The 19,307-nt window shown below is 45.9% G+C and overlaps 1 pseudogene; it reads right to left on the bottom strand.

The window, feature by feature from the left end:
- LOC123089952 (lecithin-cholesterol acyltransferase-like 1) overlaps nucleotides 1–19,307 on the bottom strand; it is an 85,241-nt pseudogene that overhangs the window by 19,356 nt on the left and 46,578 nt on the right.

Here is a 19,307-nt window from a genome sequence, read left to right as displayed (position 1 = left end):
AACCCAAGTAGCTCCTCCCAGGGAGCCTCTCCGCCGGCCAAAACGGCGCCGGCCGCCGCGATTTGACCCAAAGCATCTTCTCCTCTCCTCCTCCTCCTCATCCTCGAGGTGCCTCCCATCCGCTTCCGATGAGCCCTGTCTGTCTGTCTGTCTGTCTCATCGACGTGCTCCTTATTCTCTTGCAGAGTTGCAGTTGCAGCCAACCAACAAGAGACGAGAGATTATTCCGGCCGGTAGGCCGTTCCAAATTTTGGTGCTTCCCATGCCTGATTGCCTCCCTCCTCCTCCTCCGAGCTTTCTACTCCAAATCTCCGTCCCGCCCACCCAACAAGGAGACCAAACCTCGCACGCGCATCTTCGCCGTACGTGCTTGCCGTCTTCCCCGATCCCGGTGGCATCCTCGGCTCCGCCGTCAGTGGAACCATCTCCTCCTCCTCCTTAAACTTGGAGTGCTTGAATCCCAACCGCGACCCCTCCAGCTCCAGCCTCATCCCCGACCACGTCCACAAGCGCCGCCATATCCACCCAACCTACGCTCCTCCTCTCTCTTCCTCGTCGCCCACCCACCCACCGACAACGCGACCGCCGTCGATTCCCACAGGAAGAAGAAGCAGCAGCCTTTTCTCCCGCCGATTCCGAGCCAACCACACGCCGTGGATCCATGCTCCAATTTCACCGGGGAGAGATGAGAAGCCCTCTCCCTCTCCTTCTCCCCACCGCCGACGTCCGCCCCGCCCAAATCCACATTGATGTCTGTCCATTCCCATCCCATCGAAAGCACCGGCCTTTCCTCTGATTCCGATCGAACCACCAATCCGCGCCACCGTGGGTCCTCGCTTCCCAGGCTCTAGTTTCACCCCAGAGTTGCTCTCTCGTCCCCCACCCTACCCCCCAAATCGACATTGCCGTCGACGCTAGCCGTCGTCCATGGACTTCGTAGTGCCGGACGGGGAAGATGGAAGGACCAACTCCCCATGAGCTCTTCGTCCAGCGGAATGACGCCGGTTGTCGATGCTGGCGGCCTGGCGCCATCCCCTATTCGTCCCCTCCCCGATGGTGCCCGCATTTCAGAGACAGACGTCTTTCCCTAATACGCCTTCTGCCTCAGGTTTTTTTAGACAATTCTGCGTCAGTTTCTATAACTCAGGCCTCTTTTTTCTAGCCGAATAAACTTACTACGCCCACTTCACAAGAGTTAACTCCTTGTGTGATTCTTCTTCCCAAAAACTATACTTTCAAGTCTTTGTTTGATTGCTTTTGTTGAACATGTGGTGTTTGCATGTGTTTTCTGATGTCTGGTAACACATTAGAAGAAGAAAAAAAACACTGCCGAAGATCACACCCTTGTGATCTCCTTACATTTCCGTTGACCAAGCGACCTACGATATGATTCATTGTTGCATGATCGTTTCGTTCGTTTTGCATTTTATTCATGTCTGTGCCAATATTACATTCATTTTGGCATCATATATCATGGCAATCACTCGTATGCACGGATTCATGGTTGTACGTATGGAAAAAACAAATGAACCTTGTAAAACATTGTCCATATCCGTTCAGTTTGTTGAGGGAAAAGCTCGTGCGATATTTCTAGGAAATGATGTGTGGCAAGCGATATAACCGCGAAGGTTGGATCGGAAAATTTCTAGGAAATGAGTTGTGGAGGGCGGCGATGACTGCGGAGCCTGGATCGGCAGTTCAAAAGAGGGGTTGGCCTTTGGAAGGCCGTATGCCCTCGCATGTATCTAATCTTATGGAATTCCTTACATACATGCTTTTGGAATATTTCCATTACTTGTAAAGTTCATGGTGTTGGGGAACGTAGCAGAAATTCAAAATTTTCTACGCATCACCAAGATCAATCTATGGAGATACTAGCAACGAGAAAGAGGGGAGTGCATCTTAATACCCTTGAAGATCGCGATGCGGAAGCGTTACAAGAACGTGGATGAAGGAGCTGTACTCGTAGCGATTCAGATCGCGGTTGATTCCGATCTAAGCGCCGAACAACAGCGCCTCCGCGTTCAACACACGTGCAGCCCGATGACGTCTCCCGTGCCTTGATCCAGCAAGGGGAGAGGGAGAGGTTGGGGAAGACTCCGTCCAACAGCAGCACGACGGCATGGTGGTGGAGGAGGAGCGTGTCACTCCAGCAGGGCTTCGCCAAGCACCACAAGAGACGAGGAGGGAGAGGGGTAGGGCTGCGCCAAGAGGGAGGAAAACTCATGTGTTGGGCAGCCCCAAAAACCCCACTATATATAGGGGAAGGGGAGAGGGGGCCGGCCCCCTCCAGATCCCATCTAGAGGGGATGGGCGGCGGCCAGGAGGGGGAGACTTGCCCCCCAAGCAAGGTGGAGGCGCCCCCTCCCCTAGGGTTTTCAACCCTAGGCGCCTTGGGCCCTTGGGGAGGGGCCCACCAGCCCACTAGGGGCGCACCAGCCCACTAGGGGCTGGTTCCCTCCCATATTCAGCCCATTAAGTCCACCGGGATAGGTGGCCCCACCTAGTGGACCCCCTGACACCTTTCGGTGGTCCCGGTACAATACCGATAACCCCCGAAACTATTTCGGTGACTGAAACTGGACTTCCCATATATAAATCTTTACCTCCGGACCATTCTGGAACTCCTCGCGACGTCCGGGATCTCATCCGGGACTCCGAACAACATTCGGTATTCACATACAAACTTCCTTTATAACCCTAGCGTCATCGAACCTTAAGTGTGTAGACCCTACGGGTTTGGGAATCATGCAGACATGACCGAGACACCTCTCCGGCCAATAACCAACAGAGGGATCTGGATACCCATGTTGGCTCCCACATGTTCCACGATGATCTCATCGGATGAACCATGATTTCAAGCATTTAACCAATCCCGTATACAATTCCCTTTGTCTACCGGCATAGTACTTGCCCGAGATTCGATCGTCGGTATCCCGATACCTTATTCAATCTCGTTACCGGCAAGTCTCTTTACTTGTTCTGTAACACATCATCCCACGATCAACTCCTTGATCACATTGTGCACATTATGATGATGTCCTACCGAGTGGGCCCAGAGATACCTCTCCGTCACACGGAGTGACAAATCCCAGTCTCGATTCGTGACAACCCAACAGACACTTCCGGAGATACCCGTAGTGCACCTTTATAGCCACCCAGTTACGTTGTGACGTTTGGCACACCCAAAGCATTCCAACGGTATCCGGGAGTTGCACAATCTCATGGTCTAAGGAAAAGATACTTGACATTTAGAAAAGCTTTAGCATACGAACTACACGATCTGTGCTAGGCTTAGGATTGGGTCTTGTCCATCACATCATTCTCCTAATGATGTGATCCCATTATCAATGACATCCAATGTCCATGGTCAGGAAACCATGACCATCTGTTGATCAATGAGCTAGTCAACTAGAGGCTCACTAGGGACATGTTGTGGTCTATGTATTCACACATGTATTGCGGTTTCCGGTCAATACAATTATAGCATGAATAATAGACAATTATCATGAACAAGGAAATACAATAATAACCATTTTATTATTGCCTCTAGGGCATATTTCCAATAGTCTCCCACTTGCACTAGAGTCAATAATCTAGTTCACATCACTATGTGATTGTAATGAATCGACACCCATGGGGTTTGATCATATCTCGCTTGTGAGAGAGGTTATTAGTCAACGGATCTGAACCTTTCAGATCCGTGTGTATTTTGCAGATCTCTATGTCATCTCCTAGATGCGGCTAACACGCTCTATTTGGAACTATTCCAAATAACTGTTCTACTATACGAATCCGGTTTACTACTCAGAATAATCTGGATTAGTGTCAAAGTTTGCATCGGCGTAACCCTTACGACGAACTCTTTTACCACCTCCATAATCGAGAAAATTCCTTAGTCCACTAGTTACTAAGGATAAGTTTGATCGTTGTCCTGTGATCCATTCCTGGATCACTCTTGTACCCCTTGACTGACTCATGGCAAGGCACACTTCCGGTGCGGTACACAACATAGCATACTATAGAGCCTACGTCTGAAGCATAGGGGACGACCTTCGTCCTTTCTCTCTCTTCTGTCGTGGTCATGTCTTGAGTCTTACTCAATACTCACATCATATAACACAGCCAAGAACTCCTTCTTTGCTGATCTATTTTGAACTCCTTCAAAATCTTGTCACGGTATGTATTCATTTGAAAGTACTATTAAGCGTTTTGATCTATCCTTATAGATCTTGATGCTCAATGTTCAAGTAGCTTAATCCAGGTTTTCTATTGAAAAACACTTTTCAAATAACCCTATATGCTTTCCAGAAATTCTACATCATTTCCGATCAACAATATGTCAACAACATTTACTCATCAGAAATGCTATAGTGCTCCCACTCACTTCTTTGGAAATACAAGTTTCTCATAAACTTTGTATAAACCCAAAATCTTTGATCATCTCATCAAAGCGTATATTTCAACTCCGAGATGCTTACGCCAGTCCTTAGAAGGATTGCTGGAGCTTTGCATACTTGTTAGCATCTTTTAGGATTGTCAAAACCTTCTGGTTGTATCACATATAACCTTTCCTCAAGAATATCGTCGAGGAAACAATGTTTTGACATCCTATCTGCAAGATTTCATAAATCATGCAGTAATTGCTAATATAATTCCAACAGACTCTTAGCATCACTACGAGTGAGAAAAGTCTCATTGTAGTCAACTCCTTGAACTTGTCAGAAAACATCTTAGCAACAAGTCAAGCTTTCTTAATGGTGACACTTACCATCATTGTCCATCTTCCTTTTAAAATCCATCTGTACGCAACAGCCTTACGACCATCAAGTAGTTCTTCCAAAGTCTACACTTTGTTTTCATACATGGATCCTCTCTCGGATTTTATGGCCTCGAGCCATTTGTCGGAATCCGGGCCCACCATCGCTTCTCCATAGCTCGTAGGTTCATTGTTGTCTAGCAACATGACCTCCAAGACAGGATTACGTACCACTCTGAAGTAGTATGTATCCTTGTCAACCTACGAGTTTTGGTAGTGACTTGATCCGAGGTTTCATGATCAATATCATCAGCTTCCACTTCAATTGGTGTAGGCGCCACAGGAACTACTTCCTGTGCCCTGCTACACACTAGTTGAAGTGACGGTTCAATAACCTCATCAAGTCTCCACCATCCTCCCACTCAATTCTTTCGAGAGAAACTTTTCCTCGAGAAAGGACCCGTTTCTAGAAACAATCACTTTTGCTTCTGGATCTGAAATAGGAGGTATACCCAACTGTTTTTGGGTGTCCTATGAAGATGTATTTATCCGCTTTGGGTTCGAGCTTATCTAGCTGAAACCTTTTCACATAAGCGTCGCAGCCCCAAACTTTTAAGAAACGACAGCTTAGGTTTCTCTAAACCATAGTTCATACACTGTCATCTCAACGGAATTACGTGGTGCCCTATTTAAAGTGAATGCGGTTGCCTCTAATGCCTAACCCATGAACGATAGTGGTAATTTGATAAGAGACATCATGGTATGCACCATATCCAATAGGGTGCAGCTATGATGTTCGGACACACCATCACACTATGGTGTTCCAGGCGGTATTAGTTGTGAAACAATTTCCACAAGGTCTTGATTGTGTACCAAACTCGCAACTCAGATATTCATCTCTATAATCATATCATAGACATTTTATCCTCTTGTCACGAAGATCTTCAACTTCACTCTGAAATTACTTGAACCTTTCAATAATTCAGACTTGTGTTTCATCAAGTAAATATACTCAGCATCTACTCAAATCATCTATGAAGTAAGAACATAATGATATCCACTGCGTGCCTCGGCACTCATTGGACAGCACACATCAAAATGCATTACTTCCAACAAGTTGCGTTCTTGTTCCATCTTACTGAAACGAGGCTTTTCAGTCATCTTGCCCATGTGGTATGATTTGCATGTCTCAAGTGATTTAGAATCAAGTGAGTCCAAACGATCCATCTGCATGGAGTTTCTTCATGCGTATATACCAATAGGCATGGTTCGCATGTCTCAATCTTTTCAAAAATGAGTGAGTCCAAAGATCCATCAACATGTAGCTTCTTCATGCGTTTTATACCATTATGACTCAAATGGCAGTGCCACAAGAAGGTGGTACTATCATTACTATCTTATATCTTTTGGCATGAACATGTGTATCACTACGATCGAGATTCAATAAACCATTCATTTTAGGTGCAAGACCATTGAAGGTATTATTCAAATAAACAGAGTAACCATTATTCTCCTTAAATGAATAACCGTATTGCTATAGACATAATCCAATCATGTCTATGCTCAACGCAAACACCAAATAACAATTATTTAGGTTTAACACCAATCTTGATGGTAGAGGGAGCAGGCGATGCTTGATCACATCAACCTTGGAAATATTTCCAACACACATCGTCATCTCACCTTTAGCTAGTCTCCGTTTATTCCGCAGCTTTTATTTCGAGTTACCAACACTTAGCAACCGAACCGGTATCCAATACCCTGGTGCTACTAGGAGTACAAGTAAAGTACACATTTAATATCCAATATACTTCTGTCAACCCTGCCAGCCTTCTCATATACCAAGTATCTAGGGTAGTTATGCTTCAGTGACCGTTCCCTCATTACAGAAGCACTTAGTCTCGAGTTTGGGTTCAACCTTGGGTTTCTTCACTAGAGCAGCAACTGATTTGCCATTTCATGAAGTATCCCTCCTTGCCCTTCTTGAAACTAGTGGTTTCACTAACCATCAACAATTGATGCTCCTCCTTGATTTCTACTTTCGCGGTGTCGAACATCGCGAATAGCTCAAGGATCATCATATCTATCCCTGTTATGTTATAGTTCATCATGAAGCTCTAGTAGCTTGGTGGCAATGTCTCTGGAGAAACATCACTATCTCATATGGAAGATTAACTCCCACTCGATTCAAGTGATTGTTGTACCCAGACAATCTGAGTACAAGCTCAATGGTTGAGCTTTTCTCCCTTAGTTTGCAGGTTAAGAAACTTGTCGGAGGTCTCATACCTCTTGACGTGGGCACGAGCCTGAAATCCCAATTTCAACTCTTGGAACATCCCATATGTTCTGCGACATTTCAAAAACGTCTTCGGTGCCTCAATTCTAAACCATTTAACATTACTGAACTATCATGTAGTTATCAAAACGTGTATGTCAGATGTTCGCAACATCCACAGACGACGTTCGAGGTTCAGCACACCGAGTGGTGCATTAAGGACATAAGCCTTCTACGCAGCAATGAGGACAATCCTCAGTTTACGGACCCAGTCCGCATAATTGCTACTATCAAATTTCAACTAAATTTTCTCTAGGAACATATCTAAAATAGTAGAACTAAAGCGCGAGCTACGACATAATTTGCAAAAACCTTTTGACTATGTTCAGGATAATTAAGTTCATCTAATGAACTCCCACTCAGATAGACATCCCTCTAGTCATCTAAGTGATACATGATCCGAGTCAACTAGGCCATGTCCGATCATCACGTGAGACGGACTAGTCATCATCGGTGAACATCTTCATTTTGATCATATCTACTATACGACTCATGCTCGACCTTTCGGTCTCTTGTGTTCCGAGGCCATGTCTGTACATGCTAGGCTCGTCAAGTCAACCTAAGTGTTTCGCGTGTGTAAATCTGGCTTACACCCATTGTATGTGAACGTTAGAATCTATCACACCCGATCATCACGTGGTGCTTCGAAACAACGAACTTTCGCAACGGTGCACAGTTAGGGGGAACACTTTCTTAAAATTATTATGAGGGATCATCTTATTTACTACCGTCGTTCTAAGCAAATAAGATGCATAAACATGATAAACATCACATGCAATCAAAAAGTGACATGATATGGCCAATATCATTTTGCTCCTTCTGATCTCCATCTTCGGGGCTCCATGATCATCATCTTCACCGGCATGACACCATGATCTCCATCATCGTGTCTCCATGAAGTTGTCTCGCCAACTATTACTTCTACTACTATGGCTAATGGTTTGGCAATGAAGTAAAGTAATTACATGGCGTTACTCAGTGACACGCAGGTCATACAATAAATAAAGACAACTCCTATGGCTCCTGCCGGTTGTCATACTCATCGACATGCAAGTCGTGATTCCTATTACAAGAACATGATCAATCTCATACATCACATATCATTCATCACATTCTTTTGGCCATATCACATCACATAGCATACCCTGCAAAAACAAGCTAGACGTCCTCTAATTGTTGTTTGCATGTTTTACGTGGCTGCTATGGGTTTCTAGCAAGAACGTTTCTTACCTACGCAAAAGCCACAATGTGATATGCCAATTGCTATTTACCCTTCATAAGGACCCTTTTCATCGAATCTGATCTGACTAAAGTGGGAGAGACTGGCACCCGCTAGCCACCTTATGCAACAAGTGCATGTCAGTCGGTGGAACCTGTCTCACGTAAGTATACGTGTAAGGTCGGTCCGGGCCGCTTCATCCCACAATACCGTCGAAACAAGATAGGACTAGTAACGGTAAGCATATTGAACAAAATCAACGCCCACAACAACTTCTGTTCTACTCGTGCATAGAATCTACGCAATAGACCTAGCTCATGATGCCACTGTTGGGGAACGTAGCAGAAATTCAAAATTTTCTACGCATCACCAAGATCAATCTATGGAGATACTAGAAACGAGAGAGGGGGGAGTGCATCTTCATACCCTTGAAGATCGCGATGCGGAAGTGTTACAAGAACGCGGATGAAGGAGTCGTACTCGTAGCAATTCAGATCACAGTTGATTTCGATCTAAGCGCCGAACAACGGCGCCTCCGCGTTCAACACACGTGCAGCCCGATGACGTCTCCCGTGCCTTGATCCAGCAAGGGGAGAGGGAGAAGTTGGGGAAGACTCCGTCCAGCAGCAGCACGACGGCGTGGTGGTGGTGGAGGAGCGTGGCACTCCAGTAGGGCTTCGCCAAGCACCGCAAGAGACGAGGAGGGAGAGGGGTAGGGCTGCGCCAAGAGGGAGGAAAACTCATGTGTTGGGCAGCCCCAAAACCCCCACTATATATAGGGAAAGGGGAGAGGGGGACGGCCCCCTCCAGATCCCATCTAGAGGGGAGGGGCGGCGGCCAGGAGGGGGAGACTTGCCCCCCAAGCAAGGTGGAGGCGCCCCCTCCCCTAGGGTTTTCATTCCTAGGCGCCTTGGGCCCTTGGGGAGGGGCGCACCAGCCCACTAGGGGCTGGTTCCCTCCCATATTCAGCCCATTAAGTCCCCCGGGACAGGTGGCCCCACCCAGTGGACCCCCGGACACCTTTCGGTGGTCCCGGTACAATACCGATAACCCCCGAAACTATTCCGGTGACTGAAACTGGAGTTCCCATATATAAATCTTTACCTACGGACCATTCCGGAACTCCTTACGACTTCCGGGATCTCATCCGGGACTCCGAGCAACATTCGGTAACCATATACAAACTTCCTTTATAACCGTCATCGAACCTTAAGTGTGTAGACCCTACGGGTTCGGGAATCATGCAGACAAGTCGGGATCTGGATACCCATGTTGGCTACCACATGTTCCACGATGATCTCATCGGATGAACCACGATGTCAAGGATTCAATCAATCCCGTATACAAGTCCCTTTGTCTACCGGTATAGTACTTGCCCGAGATTCGATCGTCGGTATCCCGATACCTTATTCAATCTCGTTACCGACAAGTCTCTTTACTCGTTCCGTAACACATCATCCCGCGATCAACTCCTTGATCACATTGTGCACATTATGATGATGTCCTACCGAGTGGGCCCAGAGATACCTCTCCGTCACACGGAGTGACAAATCCCAGTCTCGATTCGTGCCAACCCAACAGACACTTTCGGAGATACCCGTAGTGCACATTTATAGCCACCCAGTTACGTTGTGACGTTTGGCACACCCAAAGCATTCCTACGGTATCCGGGAGTTGCACAATCTCATGGTCTAAGGAAAAGATACTTGACATTTAGAAAAGCTTTAGCATACGAACTACACGATCTTGTGCTAGGCTTAGGATTGGGTCTTGTCCATCACATTATTCTCCTAATGATGTGATCCCGTTATCAATGACATCCAATGTCCATGGTCAGGAAACCATGACCATCTGTTGATCAACGAGCTAGTCAACTAGAGGCTCACTAGGGACATGTTGTGGTCTATGTATTCACACATGTATTGCGGTTTCCAGTCAATACAATTATAGCATGAATAATAGACAATTATCATGAACAAGGAAATACAATACTAACCATTTTATTATTGCCTCTAGGGCATATTTCCAACACATGGCTATTTCGTGGACAGTTCAAAATAAAAGGGAAGCGTAGTAAAATTAGATCACATTAAATCTTGAGTGGTACAGCAAATGTGATCCTTTTATGTTAATAGCTCTATTGACACTCCATGTTGCATGCCGTCAGACACAGAAGAGAATATTTCATTCTTTTGGCGGTGTCGTTATGATCATACCCTAGTAGTCTCCTTTTACATTTCCGCTGACCAAGCGACCTGAGTATGATTGATTTAATTGTTTTGCATTTTATCGGTGTTTATGGTGATATCTACTGTTTTCTTAAATAGTTGATACCCACTAAGCCTAATCCTCTCAGCATGCGGCTTTCCACTCACCAAGTGTGTGATGTCAGCATCCACTAACACTATTTTGCAACACCATGCAAACCACATGCATACTCTTTATTCACCCATGGTGCAAGTGTGAAACACCTTACATTAAACATAGCAGTTCTTGATTGAGATCTTCTACACACATAATACATCCGAAATTAATCTTCAGATTCCGCCGCAAGGCGCGGGGAAATCACCTCGTTTCAATCATTTTGGCATCATATATCATAGCATGCGCCGTGAGCACAGATTCATGGTTATACTTTTGGCAAAAATAAATAAACCTTGTAAAACCTCGCCGATATCTTTTTGAGTTAGTTGAGGCAAAAGCTCGTGCAAAATTTCAAAGAAATGAGTTGTCGAGGGCGGCAATGACTTTAGAGCCTGGATCGGAATGACGTATGGGGCGACTCACAAGAGGGGGTGGCCATGGAAGACGGCGAGTCCTCGTATATATCTAATCCTGTCACATCCCTGGTCCTGTTATGCACTAGGCTAGACCTCATGTGATCATCATGTTTTAATTCAAATGAAATTTGAATTGAGGAAATTTTTAAAGCCTCAGAAACCTTCTAAAAATGATCAACATTAAAATCTCCTCAAAGAAGTCCAAGAAAATGTTCCTCTTAGTCTCTGAAAATATTGCAAAGAGGTAGAACTCAAAACAATATTTTTGGTATCTCAGAGTTAATTATTTTGGGCCTTTGAATTAAATAAATAGCTATTTGCATTGGATATATATATTATATATAAATAATACATGTCCAATAATTACTGGAACATTTTATGTGGTTTGGTATATTTTAGTTCTAGCCACATAATTATTTTCAGGATTTTATAAAATGGTTTAGTATTTTTACTAAACCAAAACAAAATAGAACAGAAATAGGAAAAACAGAGAGAGGGAGAGAAGGCCACCTGGGCCACTTACCTGGAGCCACTTACCTGGCCCAGCTCCATCTAGCCGGCCCAGCCCACCTCCTCCCCCTTGTCATCTTCCTCCTCTGCCAGGAGGACGAACAGAGGCGAGGCGTGGCGCGCGCCCGAGAGGCCTCGGCCACCTCCTGCTTCCCCCTGGCCACCTCCTGCTTCCTCCTCGACGCCCGGAGACGCCACGCACCTCCCTGCCTCTCTTCCTCACTCTCCCGCGTCCCCATCCTCTCCCCGGAACACTCCCCCCCTCCTCTGTTCTCCTCACCGAGCGGAGCCCGTCGCCGCCGCTTGCTGCTGCCGCGGCCACCGCCTTCCCCTCACCCCTCTGACGTGCCCGAGAGCCCCACCTTCGCCTTCTACGCCTCCTCGACGAGCCAAGCAACCGGGGACGCGCCGTATCGCCGCCATCGACATCATCTTCAACCTCGGGCACCGCCGATCTCCGTCGCCGATATGTTGTCCACAACCCGTCCCCGAGCCCAACGAGACCGCCGACGAACTCGCTGTGAGCTCCACTCCGTTTCCCCTCCTTCGTTTTGCTCGTTTTCGTGCCATAGCACCCCCGCCCACATTCCCGAGCACCGCCGTCCGCCATGGCCGCGTAGCTCTCCTGACCTGAGCCCCTCTGCTCGAACCCGTGGCACCAGCGCGCTTCTGGTGGCCCGCGGATGCCGTCTGGACCATCAGCTTCTCCCCTAGCGCGCCGCAGCCCCAACCCCACACATGGCCGAACTCCGGCCGCCGCCAGGAGACCGTTTTCGGCAAACCCCGGCCTCCCTGTGCCCAGTTGCATGCGCCACTAGATGCGCGGGAGCACGGGCTCCCTCTTGGTGCCCTCAGTGCGACCAGCCGCGGGCTGTAGCGCCATCCCGAGAAACTCCGGCGAGGTCCCGCCGTCGCCATGGTCGCCGGCGTCACTAGCTGACGTGGCGCTGTTTTAGTTAGCACTAATGACCATGCTAAACACCCCCACAGCCACTGACAGTGGGCCCTACCCCTGGTCAAACCCCAGTCAGCGCTGGGTTTGACCGGGATTAGCTCCTGTGTCACTGACGTGTGGCCCCCACACGTCAGGTTTGACCTGGGGCGCCCAGTTGACCCTGCTGACGTCACTGTGACGTGGTGCTGACGCCATAATCATTTCTGGATTTAATATTATTCAGGAAATTCCAGAAAATGCCTAAAACTTCTAAAATTCATAGAAATTCAACCGTAACTCCAAATTAAATAATTTATATATGAAAATTTATCAGAAAAATTCAAGGAATCCATCTGTACCATTTTCATGCATGTTAGAACAACTTATAGCTGCTGTTTAGCACAAATCAATTAAATGGCATTTGAATAATCACATATGGAGTTGAATTTGAATCTTGTATTCAAACCAACTTCATTTAATCTGTTGCTAGTTGCATTAGCTCAAAACACATTCATATTGCCATGTCATGAGCATGCATCATATTGTGCATTGCATTGATTGTATTTCTTCTTTGTTGCCGGTATCTGTTCCCTCCCGATAGACGATGTTCCGACGTTGTGATCATTAACACTGATGAAGACTCAATGTTATCTTCAGAAGTGCCAGGCAAGCAAAACCCCCTTGTTCATTCCGATACAATCCCATTCTCTCGCTCCTGCTCTCTTTTACTGCATTAGGACAACAACGATTCATCTGTTACTTGCTGCGGTAGCTGAACCCCTTTATCCTTTGCATGACCTGTCATTCCACAGTAAATAGATGAAACCCACTAGCATGGGTAGGAGTTGTTTGAGCCCTGTTGTGCCTACTCATTCTTGCTTGTTTGTCATGCCTGCTACTGCTTAGAGTTGAGTCAGGTCTGATTCATCGGGGATGAATCAGAGGCGTGTGAACATGTCCTACTGTGTGTGAGCTAAGTGTGTGAACACGTTTTGGTAAAGGTAGCGGTGAGAGGCCATGTAGGAGTACATGGTGGGTTGTCTCATTGCAGCCGTCCTCAGGAACTGAGTTCTGTGTTTGTGATCCATGATTCAGCTACTACCACGCATTGGGCCCGAAACCAATGGACCCTCTCGGCTTCTTGATCACCCTTGTCCTCTGTCCAGGAGTTGCAAGTAGTTTCTGGTGTTTGTAGTATGCTGGAGGCCGTGGGCAGCGCTGACCGTAGGGGTGGGCTGTGATGCGGTAGGCACGTGGCACGGTGTACCGGGCGCCCGTTTGGTGTCTCGGGAACCCTGTTCACATCGTTTGGGGCTGTGAGCGAAACTCCGGCCGGATCTCCTCATGGATGGAACCCGAATAGGCGATAAACCTGGACTAGAGACTTAGGTGATTAGGTAGGTCGTGGCCGACACCCACGTTGGGCTTCCGCTTGAAGGTTGCCGAGTACATGTCGTGTAAACGGCGGTAAGTGGTGAGAGCGTGTGTGAAGAATACACCCCTGCAGGGTTAACCTAATCTATTCGAATAGCCGTGTCCGCGGAAAAGGACTTCTGGGTTGCTTATATCAGTTCATAGACAAGTGAAAGTGGATACTCTAAAATACGCAAGATAAGCGTGAGTGCTATGGATGGCGTTCTCGTAGGGAGACGGGAGTGGATCCATAGTGGTGTATTGATATGGTGAATATGTGGACTCGTGTGCGCCACCTCAAAAGAGTTATTTGCAGTCGTAGTTCAGGATAACCACCGAGTCAAAGCTGGCTTGCTGCAGTTAAACCCCACCATCCCTTTGTTGATAATGATGCATATGTAGATAGTTCTGATGTAAGTCTTGCTGGGTACATTTGTACTCACGTTTGCCTATTTTATGTTTTTGCAGAGAGACTTCGGTCTCACTAGTAGTTTCGCATGGACTTCGACGTTTAGCTTGTTACCTCAGCTACAATCTTGTGCCTCGGCAGGATTGGTAGATAGTCAGGCTTCTCAGCCTTTTTCATTTATAGATGTCTGTACTCAGACATGTTAAGCTTCCGCATGTGCCTTGATTTGTATGCTCTGAATGTTGGGTCATGAGACCCCTGTTTGTAATATCTCGCTCCTCGGAGCCTATTGAATAAATACTTGAGTCGTGGAGTCATGTTGTGATGCCATGTTGTGTTTGCACATATCGAGCATATTGTGTGTATGTTATTGAAATGCTTGGTATGTGTGGGATCTGACTATCTAGTTGTTTATCCTTAGTAGCCTCTCTTACCGGGAAATGTCTCCTAGTGTTTCCACCGAGCCATGGTAGCTTGCTACTGCTCCAGAACACTTAGGCTGGCCGGCATGTGTCCTTCTTCGTTCCTGTGTCTGTCCCTTCGGGGAAATGTCACGCGATGAATACCGGAGTCCTGTTAGCCCGCTACAGCCCGGTTCACCGGAGTCCTGCTAGCCCAGTGCTACAGCCTGGATTCACTCGCTGATGACCGACACGTTCGATGCTGGGTCATGGATGCCTGTCCCTGTAAGTCTGTGCCACTTTGGGTTTACGACTAGCCATGTCAGCCCGGGCTCCTTATCATATGGATGCTAGCGACACTGTCATATACGTGTGCCAAAAGGCACAAACGGTCCCGGGCAAAGGTAAGGCGACACCCGTGGAATACCGTGCGTGAGGCCGCAAAGTGATATGAGGTGTTACATGCTAGATCGATGTGGCATTGAGTCGGGGTCTTGACAGCGTTGGTATCAGAGCTTGACTGCCTTTAGGATTACCAAGCCAAACTGGTCGAAGTTGAGTCTAGAAATTCTTTAGTTATATAAGGGAATTGATTGTGGGATGGAACGTAAGGCTCTTTTTACTCCTTACACCTTATGCCTTCTGATCTGAGTCATCATCTTCTCTTCTACGAGGATTAAGAACTAGGCTATCTCTTCTTTCTATCAGGATCACGTGTTACTAATCAGTAGACTTATAAGATTGTTGGATTTAAGTCTCAGTTCAGTTCCTACTACTTCCGTATGTTAATTGTTGATCTCGGAACCTTGATATTGTGCTTCTGAGTGGTTATGCCACCATTTTTGTGAATGTCTCAAATCTTTTCTGAGCATTTACAGTCGTTATGCTGCCCGAGTCATCCCAGGTTTCTAAGTAGTCTGATGCATCTGCAAATCCTTTCTTCCCGTTTTAATGTTCCCATGGGCCAGATTAACCACACTAATCAGTGAGTTGAGGTACTTCGTTACCTTGACATATATGTTGGAGATATTATTATGACCCTAGGTGTCTTAGGGGATCATCTAGTAATTTAGCCATGATTTGTGTTCCCAGTGTGATGATTCTGGCCATCATTCTCGAAAGCATCCCGTGATGCTACTTAGTAATAGGTATTCTGTTCCTGGGTTCTTGAACCCGAGATTCACTCTACCTACTTCATGTTGATAGTAATTGCTAGTGCCTTTAGGATATTAGTAACCTTTGCGATAGTCCTTGAAGTCCGTGGTATCTTCTTCTTCCAAATACCATGAACTACTTATGGCAGAAGTTCCTCGTTGAACTGAAATATCACAACAGGATTATTCTTGATGAGTTCTCCATTATATATTGTGGCTCTGCCAGTTCTACCTTTCTGCATGGGTTATCCGGAAGAAATATGTTGAACTTCGTTCGACATGCTAATCCATGCATCCACAACTCAGAAAATCATATGTTCTTTTGAGTTGTCCCATCTTAGTTGTTTCTGACCTTCGTCTATCAATTGATAGTCAAGAGTATGCGTGTATTCGTTCGTCGATGCCTATTACCCTTGTGGTCCGCCAAGCCATTCTATTTCAGAACGAATAGGAGAAACAAACTCCAGAATCTCATCCATATCTAGGTTGGGTCAAAGAAGTTGTGCTCCGCAGAACAAATTGCTAATCCAGCTTTTGTTCTGCTCTACCTTGGAGTATTACATATTTTATATTGAGATTGTTATAGGAATTGCACACCATCCTATGAACTCTTGGTACAGTGATACTTCTTGCCATCATTGTTCATTCCTCGGTTCCTGTGTTATTGTAACCGGAATGCCGACAAATGAATCATGGCGTGTGAAATCAATACTGCTAGCAACTCTGTTGCTTGGTAGTTAAAGGATAATAATTTCATTCTTAGCGTGTTGGTTCTTGAATCATCATTCTAAGACTGATCGTGCTATCTAGTCCTTATTTCCGGTGCACCCTTCGATCAATGAGTTAGGATTGTGTCAAGTCCTCACTCATTTGATCATATCGTCTTGCCCTGAAAAGCAAGATTGTTCTCGATCTTAGTAACATATCGGTGGTTCGTGATTTTCCGAATATCTTCTCGAAAGTATCACCAGGTTGTCACCTGACTGTTATGTTAAGCTCGTGATCAAGTTGGTTTATCCTATAAACCACCCTTTCTCCAAGAATCCGTGTTGGATACCCCTGAGCTAGTTGGTTAAGCTATGCATCAACTTGGAGAGTTGGAAGATAGAAGCTTGTCCGATATAGTTCATTATAAGGGATGCCTTGTATGTGTGTTGAAGAAAGTTGATATTTTCATCGACTGAACCTCGTGATCAGTTAATGGACCTATCATTTTATCCAACCTTTGATTGGAGTATGGGCTATCATCCAATCAGACCAGAACCAACGATATTCGTAATGTTGTCTTACTCGTGGTTGATCCCTCGAGTATACACCATTATATCTTTTGGGTCTGACCCATGCTATCACTTGTTCACTTAACTATGGAATTCCTTTTAAAAGGAAACCCAGATGAATTGTTGTTGAGTCCATTGACAATATCCTTATCTCCTCCATGATTTTGTTGGACATTAAGCTAGTGTTGGAAACTTTTGAAAGCATTTTCTTCATGCTAGCTCATGAAGTATTTGTTTGATGAAAGGAGTGACTTCCTCTTATACACGTGCATTTGGTGAAAGTTGCCGCCGTGAATTTGAGAAAGTTAGTTTTGCTTCCTCTGGAATCATCCCAAGTCAGTCATGCAGACGTGCGAAGTATTCTGTGGTCTGGAGATTTGCAACCTCCATTCTATATGTATATCCTAGCACACCAAGCAACTGATTGACTTGTTCAAGGAAAAGAAGTCTATGCTTGGGATCTAATCCATGGACTTGCGTAAAGACTTCGATATCCTCGATTATGGTTCCCCACCCGAACTCGGTAGTGTTTTATTATAAGACTACTTTGTGGTCATGCTTGTCTTGGACAACATGTTCACATGTTTATGGCAGAACCAGCTCATGTTTTGGAGCTTGCTATCGTAGTTCATCTCCCGAGAATCTCACAACGCCGTCTCGTCGATTTGTGTTGTAAACTTTCATTTTTCTTTCTAGACTTGATGAGTCTGGAATATTCTGACACCAACCAGATCTGAATCTCAGGCAGATGTGATGGTTGGAACATTTCCCAAGAACTATAATATTGGTCTCGCGATAACCGGTAAAGTGGATGTCGTGGCCAACACACCCAACCGGAAGACCTCCTGTTGTAGTATCTTGATTTGAGGAAGTTGGCCACCTCCCCATAGGGATTTCGTAGGATTTACTCCCTAGTTGCCCCTATGGATTTCTGTGTTCCGAAGTCCGACCTTTTTACTTGATGTTCTAGATATCAAACCATATCTATGAATGGGTTACACTAGCACATCAAGGAGAACATTAGAAGCGGAGTGCTAAATGTCTCTCGGTCGATCATCCAGATTTCGTTCCCTTGGCCTCGCTAAGATGAAATCTGAGAAAGTGTTATCCTCCTTTGCATCTGCATCGTCCATCGCTATTCATCATGGTAGTATGTTGTGTTGTCAGCACCCTTGACACGGATGTTGATAAAACCTTGATGATTGTGGAAATGCTCAAGTTCTTGAGAGCACGCACAAGCGCTACGTGTTATCATCGGCTCTAATTGGGATGCTCTCAGTTCCCTCGGCAATGCTATGACCTTCTCAATCAGTGAATTCACTCTCTATTGTTGGGTTCTTCCCCAGTTACCAGAATCATTCCCATCATTTGCATTTTGTTCCCAGCTTGCACCGCCAATGTGCCATTCTACCATGGGTCTCTTCCATTTCCGGTGATAAGCAAAATCATCCATTACGTTGTCTTCAACAAGGTAATCCACATCATCCAAGTCCGAGTATGCCATTCTACCGACCCCCTCCAAACGATCACTCGAGAATTGTCCTAGGCTGGTTTAAAGAGTTTCAATGATCTTTGAATCAAAGGTAATTCTTTTTGCCACTTAAGGGGATATTTCTACGAGTCACCGTCCCTAAGGTGCCTCGTTGTGGTATCATGGCAACTCAACTCCTCGCTACGTTGACAATCGTTCACCACCTTCTTAGGTGTGGAATCGTTGTCTACCTAGTGAACCTTCGTCATCTGTTCCACTCCATTCCTCTAGAGGTGTGCTTCGTCTCTCAGCTCGAGAGATGTTGCTATGTCCCATTCCGTGAGTTAATCCTGAGTTGTTCGTTCTTTGAGAAGATTAATTCTTCTAGAGTTTTCCTTCCCTCTTCTTGTCATGTTAGTTGGAGTTCTCAGAGCAAGACTTCGAGACAATGATGGTGATCGAATCAACGCTCTTATGAAGTGCACCCTGGATCGTGAAGATTATACTAGTTGCGTTTCCTCTTCACCTTACCCTACGCTTGAATCTCGGGACGAGATTTTTGTTTAGTGGGGGTGAGTTGTCACATCCCTGGTCCTGTTATGCACTAGGCTAGACCTCATGTGAGCATCATGTTTTAATTCAAAT

This window comes from Triticum aestivum, chromosome 4B, assembly GCF_018294505.1.
Source record: "Triticum aestivum cultivar Chinese Spring chromosome 4B, IWGSC CS RefSeq v2.1, whole genome shotgun sequence".
In the NCBI taxonomy this organism is placed as follows: Eukaryota; Viridiplantae; Streptophyta; class Magnoliopsida; order Poales; family Poaceae; genus Triticum; species Triticum aestivum.
The sequence above is the reverse complement of the archived record's forward strand: the minus strand, read 5'-3'. Positions and strand labels throughout refer to the sequence as shown.